Here is a 13,592-nt window from a genome sequence, read left to right as displayed (position 1 = left end):
CTGTAGAAGCCCTTATTATTATTCTCTGCATCCCATGCCAATCTCAGCTCCAGACCTCATGCCAACACAACCAGGCAGTGTCCCTGTACTCTTTCCAGAATACTTGTCCCTGCTTCCACTGCCTGTGCATTTCTTTCTTGCCCTTTAGTTTGCCCATCAGGTCTCCACTCAGCCATGCCGGCCTCTTGCCTTCCTTTCTTACACCTGGGGATGGAGAGCTCTTGCACTCTATGGAGATCATCCTTAAAGATCTGCCAGCTCTGTTCTGCTCCCTTGTCCCTGAGGGCAGTTTCTCAGGGGGTCCTATTGACTAACTCCTTGAAGAACTGGAAGTTTGCTTTCCTAAAATTCAGGGTCCTGACTTTACTTTTCACCTGCCCCATGCCCCTCAGGACTACAAACTCCACCAGTGCACGGTCACTGCAGCCCAGGCTACCTCCAATCTCGACAGCGCTGATTAGTTCACTTGCATTGATGACCAACAGGTCCAGCATCACATCCCCTCTGGTAGGACTGTCTATTATCTGGCATGGGAAGTTACCGATTCCAAGAGCCTCCTGGATTGCCTACAGCTTGCCATGCTTCTTTTCCAGAAGATGTCAAGGTAGTTGAAGTCACCCAGTAGGATGAGAGCCTGCGAACGTGATGCTTCCTGTAGCTGGAGCAAGAAGGCTTCATCAACAGACTCCCCTTCATCAGGCAGCCTGTAGTAGACACCAACCACAAGGTTCCCTTTGTTGCCTTGATCTCTGATTCTTACCCAAAATCTTTCTACCTGTTTGTAGCTATTCTTCAGAGACAGCTCTTTGCACTCTATCCATTTCTTGGTGCAGAGGGCAACGCCTCCACCCTTCCTTCCTCTCCTGCCCTTTCTGAACAGCCTGTAGCCATTGATAACCGCACTGCAGTTGTGGGATTGATCCCACCAAGTTTCAGTAATGGCAACAAGGTCATAGCTTTCTAGCAGCACGGTGGCTTCCAGCTCCTCCTGTTTGTTGCCCATGCTGTGTGCATTGGTGTAGAGGCACTTCATGGCTGTTGGCCATGTCACCTTCTTAGAGGGTATATATCCTCAGCAAAATGTAGAGGGAGAAACACGCAATATACTCCTTAGCTCTCTGCCAAAAAGAAATCTGAGAAAAAGTGAGAAAATTGAGAAAAAAGTGCCCAACCTGAGCATTTCAGACAAGAACGCTGGATTACATCCACTGATGTCAATAATCTGGGAAATTATCTAATGCAGAAAAAAAATTACCAGGTACTCCTTTGCATTATTAACCAAAAACTAACAATTTCATCACTAAAGCACAGACAGAGAAAGAGGAAACTTAGGAATTTGCAAAGCTGAATCTTGCTATTCTTACCTCTACAACTAATGAATGTTAAGAGGATGGAAGAGGAATTGAACAATAATTAAGAGTGTAAGAACAAGCTATATGTAGAAACATCCACCTGACAAACAGCTGTGAAATGAGCTGGTCATCTCCGGCCGGATTTCCATGGACAAAAACAGAACCTCTATAGTGAGTAAGAAAATTCTGCACTGCCCAAACCTTGATTTTCAGCATCTCCAGACCCAGAAAAAGTTAGAGGTTAGTGTTTCTCTTCCCAACTTTTCCCTTGTGCAACCTATCAGGCCCTCCTCCTTTCCAATCAAACCATACATCCTCTACTTTTTACATCTGCACAAAATAATGGTGTTCTGAAATCTAACTGACATCTAGAAAAATGCTTTCAACTCCTCAGATACAAGAACTTTTGTCACGACACACAGCATTAAAAATTGCCAGGATGATCTGAACTACCTCTAGAAAGCTGGTAAGCCATGGTCAAAACTTCAAATTCAAGTCACATCCAGTTCCCAACTAAAGGACTAGCCAAGGCCACATTCTCTGCAGCCAATGTCACACAGTTTTCAATTAACACTTATCTCTAAACATTCATCTAAGTAGGCACATCATCCATCAAAGTGCACTTCTGTGGATGCTGTTCATATCACTGCATGCACAGAGTGCTCTTAACTTAGTTGAATTTCCATATTTATGAAGCCAATGTGCATTTAAAATGAGTTTGGACTCCTGCTCACATTTTTAGTAATCTCACTCTTTTTCTTGGCAGCATCACAGTCTATCAAACTTAAGTCTATTCGGGAAAGCTTCAGTGCAGAATACATTTTCCTTGTTATTTTATATGAGGCAGTGTCACTGCATTCATGAGCTTAATTCTTCATACCAAAACATATATATGCATTGTTTATAAACTACGCTCTTCATTTCAGTACCGTTTTGTCAGACACTTCATTAGGAGGCATGTAAACGAAGGAAGATGAGCAAATATTTGCAAGATCATTTCCTATGCCATGAAGATCAATTAGTTCTGCTAAATTTCTGTCCAACTCTGCATGAAAGAACAGTATGAATTAAAGATCAAAACCAAATGTGAAGTTTGGGCTGCAGGACAACCTCATACATTATTTTCATCTACTATATATGGCACTTTTTTTTTTAAAGAAGATGAATTTGATTAGTCTTAACACTTCGAGACTAGCTGGAGTACTTGGAGAGATTTACAATTCTCAGTAAACACTGATGAAAGCTAGACAGCATATTAGAAAACAACAAACAGTATCAGAAAAAGAGGAACCAAGGAATTATAAGCCAGGCAGACTAACCTGAATTCCTGAAAAGGTAGTAGAAAAAATGGTTTTATTTTTTAGTCATTGGAGGGCAACTAGGTAGTAAGGAATCATAGTCAATCCCTAAGGAAAGAGCAGTAATTAACAGTTTATGTTGAACTGGAAGGTGTACTGACAACGGTTTTATGGAAAGATTTGGTACTATTCTGTATGCTAACAGCTCAGATAATGGCAAAAGGAGAATTTAATAAATTATTGAAACTTGTCAAATGAACTTAAATTAGACAGTGCTCAGGAAGAGTTGTCTATCATGTAAATGGATGTAGGCATGTGTCCTCCTTCACCCATGCCGGCAAGCACTCCCCCAAAGGGATTTCTAGGTCCAGTTTGGCACATCCGGCTTTTGGGGGACCATTCCCATGTAACAGTTTGAACACAGCCTCCTCCAGCCTGTTCTGGAGCAACCGAGAGGTTATTACCAGCATAGGTGTGGACCTCTCCAGCCCAGCTGTCCTGAGGAGCTGGCGACATTGCAAAGCACACCGGCATTATTAGTATAGGAGCTCTGAGTAGGTTGCCCAGGGGAGGGGTGAAATTATCATCACTGTTGGAAGCTTTATAAGAGGTTGTATCTGTCAGCATCGGCTTAGTTTTAGCTGACACTGCCTTTGGGCAGGACCTTTTCAGTTCCCTATTTCTATTATGTGTATGATAAAAGGTCCCTATTCACAAGATAGATATATAAAATTCTAGGATCTTTAACCTTTAAATTATGTCATGCCTTCTATTTCTCACTTTAGCAATAGAAGAAAGAAACTCCATTTGCACTTTCCTTTCAGTGGCATCCAGAACAAAAGAGAATATGTTTATTCAAGTATGATTGAAATCCCTCCTAAATTCAAAACTAGGTATTTCTGTCGCTTACAAATCTGAAGTGACACATTATTTCACAATACAGCTACTGTGACATGGAAGTGACACATCCCAGTAGGAGAACACAATGTGTCTGTGTACCGAAGCTTTATGTCCTGATTGTTTTTATAAGACTCTGCAGTAAAATGCTATCAGCTAAGAACTTGACATTTCCATTATCACAATGTATTTGCACAGATGCTGATGTTAGGAACTGTAGCTGTTATTTTTGCAATTACCTTGCTGACCTTCACACTTCGAGTATCTCTGAGTGATACTGCGCCTGTGTGCAGACTAGGGTGGCTGGATAACTGCTTCACCCCATGTGCAGCATCATCACCTACCTTTCCTCACATACCAGGTGACGCATTTCTGTGCTTTTCTCTCCTCTGTTGCCTCCCTCTCTTCATGCAGACAGGAATGATGTGAAGGAAGCGACATGTGCTCCTCCGCAGCAATTTGCTTTTGCAGAGACCAGCTACTAATGGGTGCTCACTGTGGGTCCCTGCACATCAGTCTCATCATGAAGAGACTGAGGAGAACAGGAGATTGCAAGAAATGTGCAGAGGTTAAGATACTGACAAGAAGCAGAGGACTGAGAGGTAGATAGCAGTCTTGGGAGGGAATCTGGTACTGGGAGGCAGAAGGTAAGTGACCGCAGGACCACAACATGTACCTACAGCCACTCAGAAACATGAAGAGAAGGAAAATGCTGCTTTCATCTCCTGCCTCCTTACTTCTTTCTCTCAGTCGATTTCTTTCCTTTGTTTGGATGTTGGTTTGTGGTTTTTTTCACACTGACACTATAATTAATTTCCTAAGGACATGTGAACCCAATTGCTTGGAGCCTCACATCTGGTTTGGGCCCTGACTTGGAATATGACCTATAACTTTTACAACCTACTGGAAGCACTCATCTAATTGACCATAAGAGTTGAATATATGGGAGCACCAACCCAGCTTTCCAAGTGGATTAATGCAGTAATGATGGCCACAGGAAGAGATCCAAGGTGGGTGAGTATCTGATGCAGGACATCATTGTCCGAAGAAAGTGCCAGTGAACTATAAGGAGTAAAGATACATGTGTTTTGAAATTAATATTCTTTTATGAGCAGGCTTCTCAATTGCTAAATTAAAAAATGCCTCTATTAAACCATTGGTAGAAACTATGGATTTGACAACGGTGCCCAAAAAGGTAAGCCTGTATGTGTGGTACCCTACTGACGAGCCCTGCACTCACCCACATGCTGGACCGTCAAGCAATGCCAGGCACAGCTTCACTGCTAAGCTGCTCTGAGCAAAATGCCGTGCAGCAGATCGGGGAACCAAGCCTTGCACGTCTGCAGTCTTGGCAAGGACTCCACTTAGTGGTAAATAAAAGATGCTACAGTTCTTAAGAGCAGCAGCACGTCAGGGAGGCCACTTGTGGCCACATGCCAGAGCCAGCGATCCGACCTGGCCTGGCATCACCTCGCTCCTGTCTGCAAGCCAGAGCCTTGCGCCCATCCTGATCTGCTTTAAACAGTGCGAAAGGTGCCGGCGAGCCATGGGAGCCGTGCCTCGCACCCGCGCTGCGCCGGGGCGGGCGGCGAACGTCGGAGCCTGGTCTCGCTGGCGCTCAGAGCTACAGCGACGTCACTCGCTCGCTAACCAGGAGCAGACCATGACTGGAATAGACAGACAGCTTTCCCTGCAGCACAGTAAAAATCGTAAGAATACTGTAAAGCATAGGGTAAGGAATTACTTTCTTTTACTACTATCTCTGGCCCTTTTTCAGCAATCACAGGACTTTTCCTGAAGCATTAGCAGTGGTACAAGATCTTTAGCTCATGTTATCTACAGACAAATTCACAAAATAGGCCGGCTCTTCTAAATACGATTCCAGATTTCTGCCATTCTTTATCAGTAACGGTATTTATGACTCAAACTGGCCTGAATGTGGCTGTTTCATTCATTAAATATTTTTACATATTAAAATGTATGAGGACTATTTTCACCAATATTTAGAAGAGTTCCAGTCCTGCACTTTCTGGGCATGTACATTTGCTGATGAAGCCCAAATGCAGAGGGACAGCAGAATGTCCATAAACTAAAATACAGACTGAACTTCATAAAAAAATGCGGTAACTGTCTTGTGAAATGTCAGGAAGGAGTGACCAAAGAGAGTTTCCTTTAATGAAAGCAATAGTAAAGGTTAATACGCACACAGAGCTACCACTGTTCTACATGGAAAGGTGTGTTTCAAAGTTTTAGTTCTCTGAACTAAACCAGAATAGTCTACCATCAGGCTACTTGCAAAAAGTGAAGTATATTTTTTCTTCAAAGATACTTTCTTTTAGAAGTCAAAAAATGAAAAACCGTGAGTCAAACTGTGTTGGCATGACAACAGGAATTAAGCAGGATTATAGAATGTCTTTAACTCTGAGGAAAAAAACAGCATGTCTCTTCAAGGACATCAGACCTCTGCCCTTTGATGTACAGACCACTAGAAAATCTTTTCATATTTTGACACTCTGTAAGTTATGCTACGCTGCCCTAAGCTGTTCATTCTGTGGGACACTTAATAGGATTAATTTGTCAGAAAAGTAATTAAAATGTTGAAATGGTAAGAAAAACACAGTGAAAAGGACTGCTGTCAGAAATTGTCTTGGTACATGTGAAGTATCAGAATATCCAAAGGGATTCAACAGGAAGAAAAAAAGAAGTAAGCATGCTGAAGAAATACTAAATATTTTACTTTTTCCAAGAAATATTGCAGTACTATATTTTTCTCTGCTGGATTTCTGGGAGCTTATTTATATAGGAAAATTTTGCAGCAGTATGCACTGAGTGTATTAGCTAGCCTGTCGATAAGTCTCTATGTAGATTTTCTTTCCTATTCCATGCAAATCAGAGTAAATCATCTCACATTTATTGCACATTAAAATTTGTCTATTTGAGGACTTACTGTGGAGATGTTAGAATACTGTAAAAATCAAACCCAAGGTTAATTGTATGTTAATTTCTATATACAGATGAGTGCAATAACACCACTTCTGGCTCTTGAAATGCCTGAACTTCAAATGTTGAGGCCAAAAGAGGCAAATAGGGAGCTACAGCTTGACATTGGCCAACTCTTGAGCTCTTCATTAAGCACCTGCTTTTGGACACCATCATGGACAGGATTCTAGGCTAAACAAACCTTTGCTATGACCCAGTAGAGCTGTCCTTAAGTTGTGATAAAAGCCAAATTTACTGGCTTCATTCAAGTAAACAACCCTGTCAATTCTGTTGTGTAGGCCTGATAGGGCTCTACAGGGATCCACGTTGCCACATCTGGAGAAAATGTCTCACAGAAGACAGGTCATATATACACTTTCAATCAGCCCTTTCTGCTGTTCTTTGTCACTTAAGACACTCTACAGATGCCAGTCTGTAGACCATTTCAAGCAGACTTTGGTAAAGTTTAGAAATCTCTTCAGGATAATGGAATTTTTCCAGGAGTGTTTAAAAAAAATAATGGATAACACTGCTGGGTTTTGACAATAAATACGACTCCATACATGAGATTCAACTGTATAAAAATATGCTGCATTAAAACTAATTTCAGTGTATATTGTTTTCTAAACAGCAATTATCCCCCAACTTCTCCAATTTGTGACTTAATATGGGTTTTAAAGGATATTGGCAGGTATCAAGAAATACTTAGATATAGTATTCAGGCAGGACCTAAAAATTTGAAATTTTTGGTCATAACTGACCACTCCTCTTTACTTTGGGCATTGTAATTAGCCCATAAGGTAAACTTTAAGGTTTCTGATTAGCCAAAGCTACTTCATCAGCTAAGCTAGGCTCACAAACCCAAGGCAGAAGTCATCATCCTCAAAGGGCAGAGCACAGGACTCAAACTGTTGCTAGGACTTGCCATTCCCAACGTCTTGAGCAGCCAGGGATGCATTACCATCCCTTCTCTAACATTATTTGTGGTAGGCTATTGACCTCTCTCCCAGGCAGCTGGTTTGCTGGCCTCTCTACCCCAGTAGGAGCTCCTCTGGCCCAGGTCTTTTACCATCTATCAAATGCCTACCAAGAAAGAGGACCAAACCCCCTCACTGCTTTTGTTGGAACCAAGAGCTTATTTTGTGGTCACCAACAGCTAGGAGGGAGAGCCTATCCCCTTGTCTTTTCTAATTTGGCATGGCATGGGGTGCTGCTACAGGGCCATGATAGCTGTGACTGAGTAATCCTGGAGCACGTCTTCTTCTTGCTCCCTTTGGTACAGTCCATGCCACTGCGCTATGCAAGACGGGCAGGAACAGTGAGCGACATCGATCCACTTCTAGACAGGTATGAGGACAGCAGAGAGGATAAACCACAGTTCTTGTGCTTGTAGCACCTGATTAGACACCACAAAAATTACATTTATGGAGAGTGCTTGTGGCATCTGTGCTTTGATCTCATGTTAGTGAAAAGCTTAAGCCTGACATGCATGCTAGCATGGCCCATTCGGCCACTGGCCATGCAGCTAGGAGAGCCGTGCTGCTTCCTACAGTGTTGGCCATACCTCTTCCCTGCCTCTGCCATGTTTTCTGCTCACTTTCTTTACTTTTTCCAACAACACAGGCTTTAGCACATCAAAAGTGCATAATCTTGTGTACCATCCTAAATGCATAATCATGTATACCACCACTGACCACAGAACTATAGAATGGTTTACATCTGGAGGTGATTTGCTTGAACCTCTTGCTCAAAGCAGGGCCTCAAAGCAATATACTGTTTCAAAGGTTGCTTGGGACCATTTCCAGCTGAATTTTGAGTATTTCCACAACCAAAAGTGACATTTCCATAGAAAAATTTATCTATGCTGACACACTAAGTGTGAGAACAGGCAGAAACCGTTTGCAAAATTTACTTTGAATGACACTTTAATTGTTTGAGCTATCTAACACCATATGAATAATTGAGAAAAAAAAAGCCTTATGAATATTTGGAGTGAGTTATGACAAAATAACAAACTTCTGGAACTGAACGTATTCCAGTATTCAGTGCAATTTCAGTCAAATTCTAAAAGTGCACAAGAGGTGATGGAAAATAGTTTAAGGAAGACAATTCATAGAATGTGCTTGTTTCTTGTGATTCTTTAGTTGAATGCAAATAGCTTTCATGCAAAATTTAAGGATTTCCTTCCTTTTTATCTTATTTCTAGCTTCCTCATTTATTTAAAAACCCTTCCTTATTTTGTGTCACTATACTAAGTTTTTATATCATTAAATTTCACATCTTCAGTAAAGTATTTATAATGTAGTCAGTTTTTAGTGCATAATCAATTCCCTTTCATTTTTAATCCAGCTAAGAATGAACAGCTTTACTGTTATGTGCTCTAAATGTAGCTGCTTTGACAAATAATCAGCCAAGAAGCAAAACGATCTCTTCTTTCCCAGACATTTGTTATCTTTGCAAATGTGTGGAGATTGCACATTTCTACTTTCCCATTTCCTGTTAAAAATTTGTTGTAAACAGATTTAACTCTGAATAGGTCCTAAATTTTGCTTGTTTTTAAATGCATCTTTAAGTCAGTCCACAGCAAACTGTGCCTTTAACAGAAGATGACTTTCAGATAGCAACCTAACAACCATCACCATCCCATGTGATAGCTCTGAAATTAAAAGTACTATGACCAGGAGAAAAGGTTGCTGTTCCTATGGCCCAGCAAGAAAAAAAGGCTTTCTTGCAACATGGAGTGCAGGAGAAACCTCTGGGCAGATGGGAGATATGTAATCAAGCCCCACTGCTCTTCCACCTGCCTCATGAATCAGCATTCGCCCCCCTCACTCCCCGCACTGATCACAGGCATCGTACACCCAATATGCCTTTTCTTCTCCCTCTTTTTCTTGCTTCCCACCACCCCCCTGAGAGCAGACCCCAAGCTGGCCAGATCCAGCAGGTGGAATTATCGGCACCTTTTCTTCAAACTGAACATGTCCCAGGACACTAGAGGGGGTTTTGTTGTCTAAGAGGTTGTTTAAAAACAAATGTCTTCATTTTCCACAGTATCTTCACAGAGAAAGTGCTTGCCTGTAAGCTTTCTCTCAGTGGCTTCTTGAGTTGCAAAACAACCCATACAGTTCCTCTGTGGCTCTCTAGGAGAAACTCCTTCCTTTCTATCACCCCAGAGGCTTCCCCACAAGTCCACTTTCTGTTCCTTTTAGAAAACCCTGGTTTCCTTCCCATCTTCTGCGTTCCAGCACAATGCTACAAAGCATCCGCCCCACCCTGTGCACACTCGCCACTCTCAAGGAAGAACCATCTCCTCATCTTTCTAGATGGCTCTGCCCTGTGAAAGACATCAGGAGCCTGGGCAAGGTGGAGAGGCAGCCTGCCTTCTTCCCTGATCCCCAGCTGTGGCCTTTCCAAAGAGCATAGAGTAACCATGCAAATAGGAACAAACATACAAACATACACCTTCCACCCCTCCCCGACCACACATGTGCCCACTTCCCCAGTCTGAACCGTGCAGCTGGGCTCCTGGGGCAACAGTTCACTTCAGGCGGCTTTTTCTCTTGTCTCTCTCTTATGCAAAACACGCTCACTCCACCATTGCTTCCCCATAACCAGGAGACCTATTATCCTGCAGGAACCAACCGTCCCTTGAAGCCCCTGCACTTCTTCCAGCAGCATCCACATTTCCCAGACCTCTGTTTTGCCAAGTCACCTCAGATGGGCCCAGCCTTGCCCAGCTCTCCCACAGATGGTCAGCACTTCTGTTCCAATTCAAACTCCTTCATTTCTGCTTTGGCCTTTTCCTTCGATCCTCTTTTGTTTGGACACCTCACACCGTATTTTTATACTATCCTCTTACCAAACTCAGTCTATGTATCTCACTGCACGAGCCCCTATTCCTCCCATTACTGAATATTGTTTCCTCCTATCTCCACAACCTCTGCTCCATCATTAGCCTCTTCTGGTGGACCATGGAACAACTGCAAGTCCTACATGTATATTCCTAACTATTGAGTATAAAGAAGAATTATGTCAACTAGTTCTAAAACTAGGTGAGATTAATTTCCTTTACCTGTCTAGATCAAGAGTCTGGATAAAAAGGCAGCATAAAGGTTATAACTGTGTTCATTGTCCTGAAATGAGAGCAAATATTTCCCCAGAGGAACCAGAACTGCTAACAATCTGTTATATGTTTTAGATCTCATTATTTAACAGATGATAGTGAATTAGAAGTTGTGCCCTGCAGAATGTCATAGAAGGGAGAAAGCTGGATATGTCAGATAAGGACACAGCTGAGAAGAGACAAAATGAACCCTAACTGTTCCTAAGTCCGGATACGGTGATATCAGGACAACTTTATGCTTATGGAGCAGTTCAAACCTTTCCTATTGACCCCGGAAAATCTGGCTCTTGCCCATTGGAATCTGGCCTGAAGACACTAGTTCATTTCACAACTATCCATCTATTTGGTTTGTATTTATAGATCTTTCTTACATTTTGTTCCAAATTACTCTTCGCTTCCTTTTTCAGTCTCCTAGTTTCAGAAACACAAATGACAAAATTAAGCACTTACAGTTCATAAACTTCTTTTTTGATTCCTGCTTTAGCCAAGGAACTGCAGCTAATATTTTCTTTTCTGTTCCAAGTTACTGGTAACCATGTTAGCAAACAGTTTCTCTGTAAATTGGTATTTGTTTGGAGGAGGAGGATGTTCCATTCTTCTTTGTACATGTCTGCCATGGCTGCGTCACCATCTGACATTACGGAGAGTTACAACGGTGAATTCTTCCACAGCTTTTCCTTCCTTAAAGGCAGTTACTACTTACATTGTAGTAAGTTCAAGTTGAGAATCAATTACTTTTTCAGCTATGTTATATTTGCAATTTAGGGTTATAAAGAAAATAGTGAGAAAAGGCAGCACATTCTCTCTAAAGTATCACCCTAACATAGAGAAAGAAAAGGCAAGTAACTGAGAAAGTAGGTCTCCACATCTTTCCTTGTGGAGAGGCAATTTATAAATGCTATTATGCTACACGTAAGCCCAAATCCAGAACCTATGTGAAAGCAGGACAAATTGACAAATTGTGGTCCCCCAAACCACTGTTTACAGCAGCTTAACCATGAAGGTTCCTAGGCCCAGTAAAAAGCTTACTTTTGGCACTAAATTTCCCCCATATCTTTCTGGGTATGTGTCCAAGCACCTCGATGAGCACCTATTTCATACCTCCATATAAGTAGTGTCTTTAAACTAGGCACTAGGTCTGTCTCATCTCAAGAGCATTCGTGGAGCAGGTCTATTAGCTAGGATTTGGTATGAAATACAGTGGCAGCCACAGTTTTCCTTCTGAAATCTAGCTCCAGGAGAGGAATTTGGAATCAAAAACCTGAGAGGAAACATAAACTTTGAGAAGAAACAGCATCATACTGGGATGTACAAACCAAAGTTTCTTATAAGTTCATTTTCACTGATATGGGACTGAGATGGGGGGAAATGCAGATCAGAACCAGTATTTCTTAGAACAAGTGGGGTTTTTTCACTAAGCGGTTATTACTAATAGAATCAAGCTGTTATAATAAGTAGCAAATAACCATTCACACAACACATTCACTTCTTCATTCGAAGAGTTCGCTCACAGACAGTCACACAGAGATACCTGGTTGGAGCACTATTTGGAAACCAATCCCTGCTGTATCCTCAGTTGCCCAGAGCCATGCTGGCACTCCAGGGAGCTCTCAGGAGTCATCTGGGAATCACAGAATGGTAGGGGTTGGAAGGGACCTCTGAAGATCATCTGGTCCAACCCCGCTGCCAAGGCAGGATCACCTAGGGCAGGTTGCCCAGGAAAGCGTCTAGTCAGGTTTTGAAAGTCTCCGGAGAAGGAGACTCCACAACCTCTCTGGGCAGCCCATTCCAGTGCTCCGTCACCCTCACAGTAAAGAAATTTTTCCTCAAGTTGAGGTGGAACTTCCTGTGCTGCAGTTTGTGCCCATTGCTCCTCGTCCTGTCACTGGGCACTACTGAGAACAGACTGGCTCCATCCTCCTGACAGCCACCCTTTCAGATATTTATAGACATTTATAAATCATATATATATATATTATAAATCATATATATCAGCCTTTTCTTCTCCAGACTAAACAGCCCCAGGTCTCTCAGCCTTTCCTCATACGAGAGATGTTCCAGTCCCCTAAGTCCCTCAGAGGGTCATACTCCTCATTATCAGAGAGCAACCGCTGCTGTCTTGGATGTGGTCAAAGTTATAGAGTCCTCTGCTGATGCTTGTGTGCACTAGCAGCCTTGTACAGTCCCAGCAAACTCTTTGTTCAGCTCCCACAGGTGCAACAGGACTACTAGTCTATAAAGCTTACCAGTCCTTGGGATCTTTCACAAACTAACTTCTCATTAGGCACCTTTCCTGTGTTTGGCCTATTGTTTTCTGGTAACCATTTCTCTATCCAGACCTATAGACCCTGTAGAACCAATTCAGACAATTCAGACACAAGGGTTCTTTATGGCAAGTGTTACAATGGTGGATTAATATTTTGATCTGCTCGGTGTTGTTAGGATCTCACCCGAAATGTCTTATCCACTGGTAAATTATACTGTCAGAAGGACCTACATACCATAAAGCAGGGTCTAGAAGGGAACAGCAAAAGGGATTAGAGATCTAGAAGACGTAGCCAAAGAAGTTAAAAGGGAAGAACTAGTTCTGCTGTCAGAAAATATGGAGAGGATACATGACAAGAGCTATCAAAAAAATAAGAATCTGTCTCAGAAACTGGTAGAGCATGACAGCACATAAGTAGTCTTAAATTACAACACTTTCGTTACACATTCACAAGGGTAAACTTTCAAAAATCAGGGATAAAGAAACAATGAGACACAGTTTCACAGGATGGTAAAGACGAATCACTACTGCTGTTTAAGAACATGCTAGACTAGGAAAAGTGGATGCTCATTTGTGTATAGAAATTTAAGAATCCCATCCCTCATTCCTGTTATTTTTACTTTTATGATAAATTGTTCTGCTTAAGAAGACATACAAAATTTTACTTAGAACCAGCC

This window comes from Phaethon aethereus (genome assembly GCF_964289735.1).
Source record: "Phaethon aethereus genome assembly, chromosome: 2".
NCBI classification, from domain to species: domain Eukaryota; kingdom Metazoa; phylum Chordata; class Aves; order Phaethontiformes; family Phaethontidae; genus Phaethon; species Phaethon aethereus.
This window is presented reverse-complemented; position numbering follows the sequence as displayed.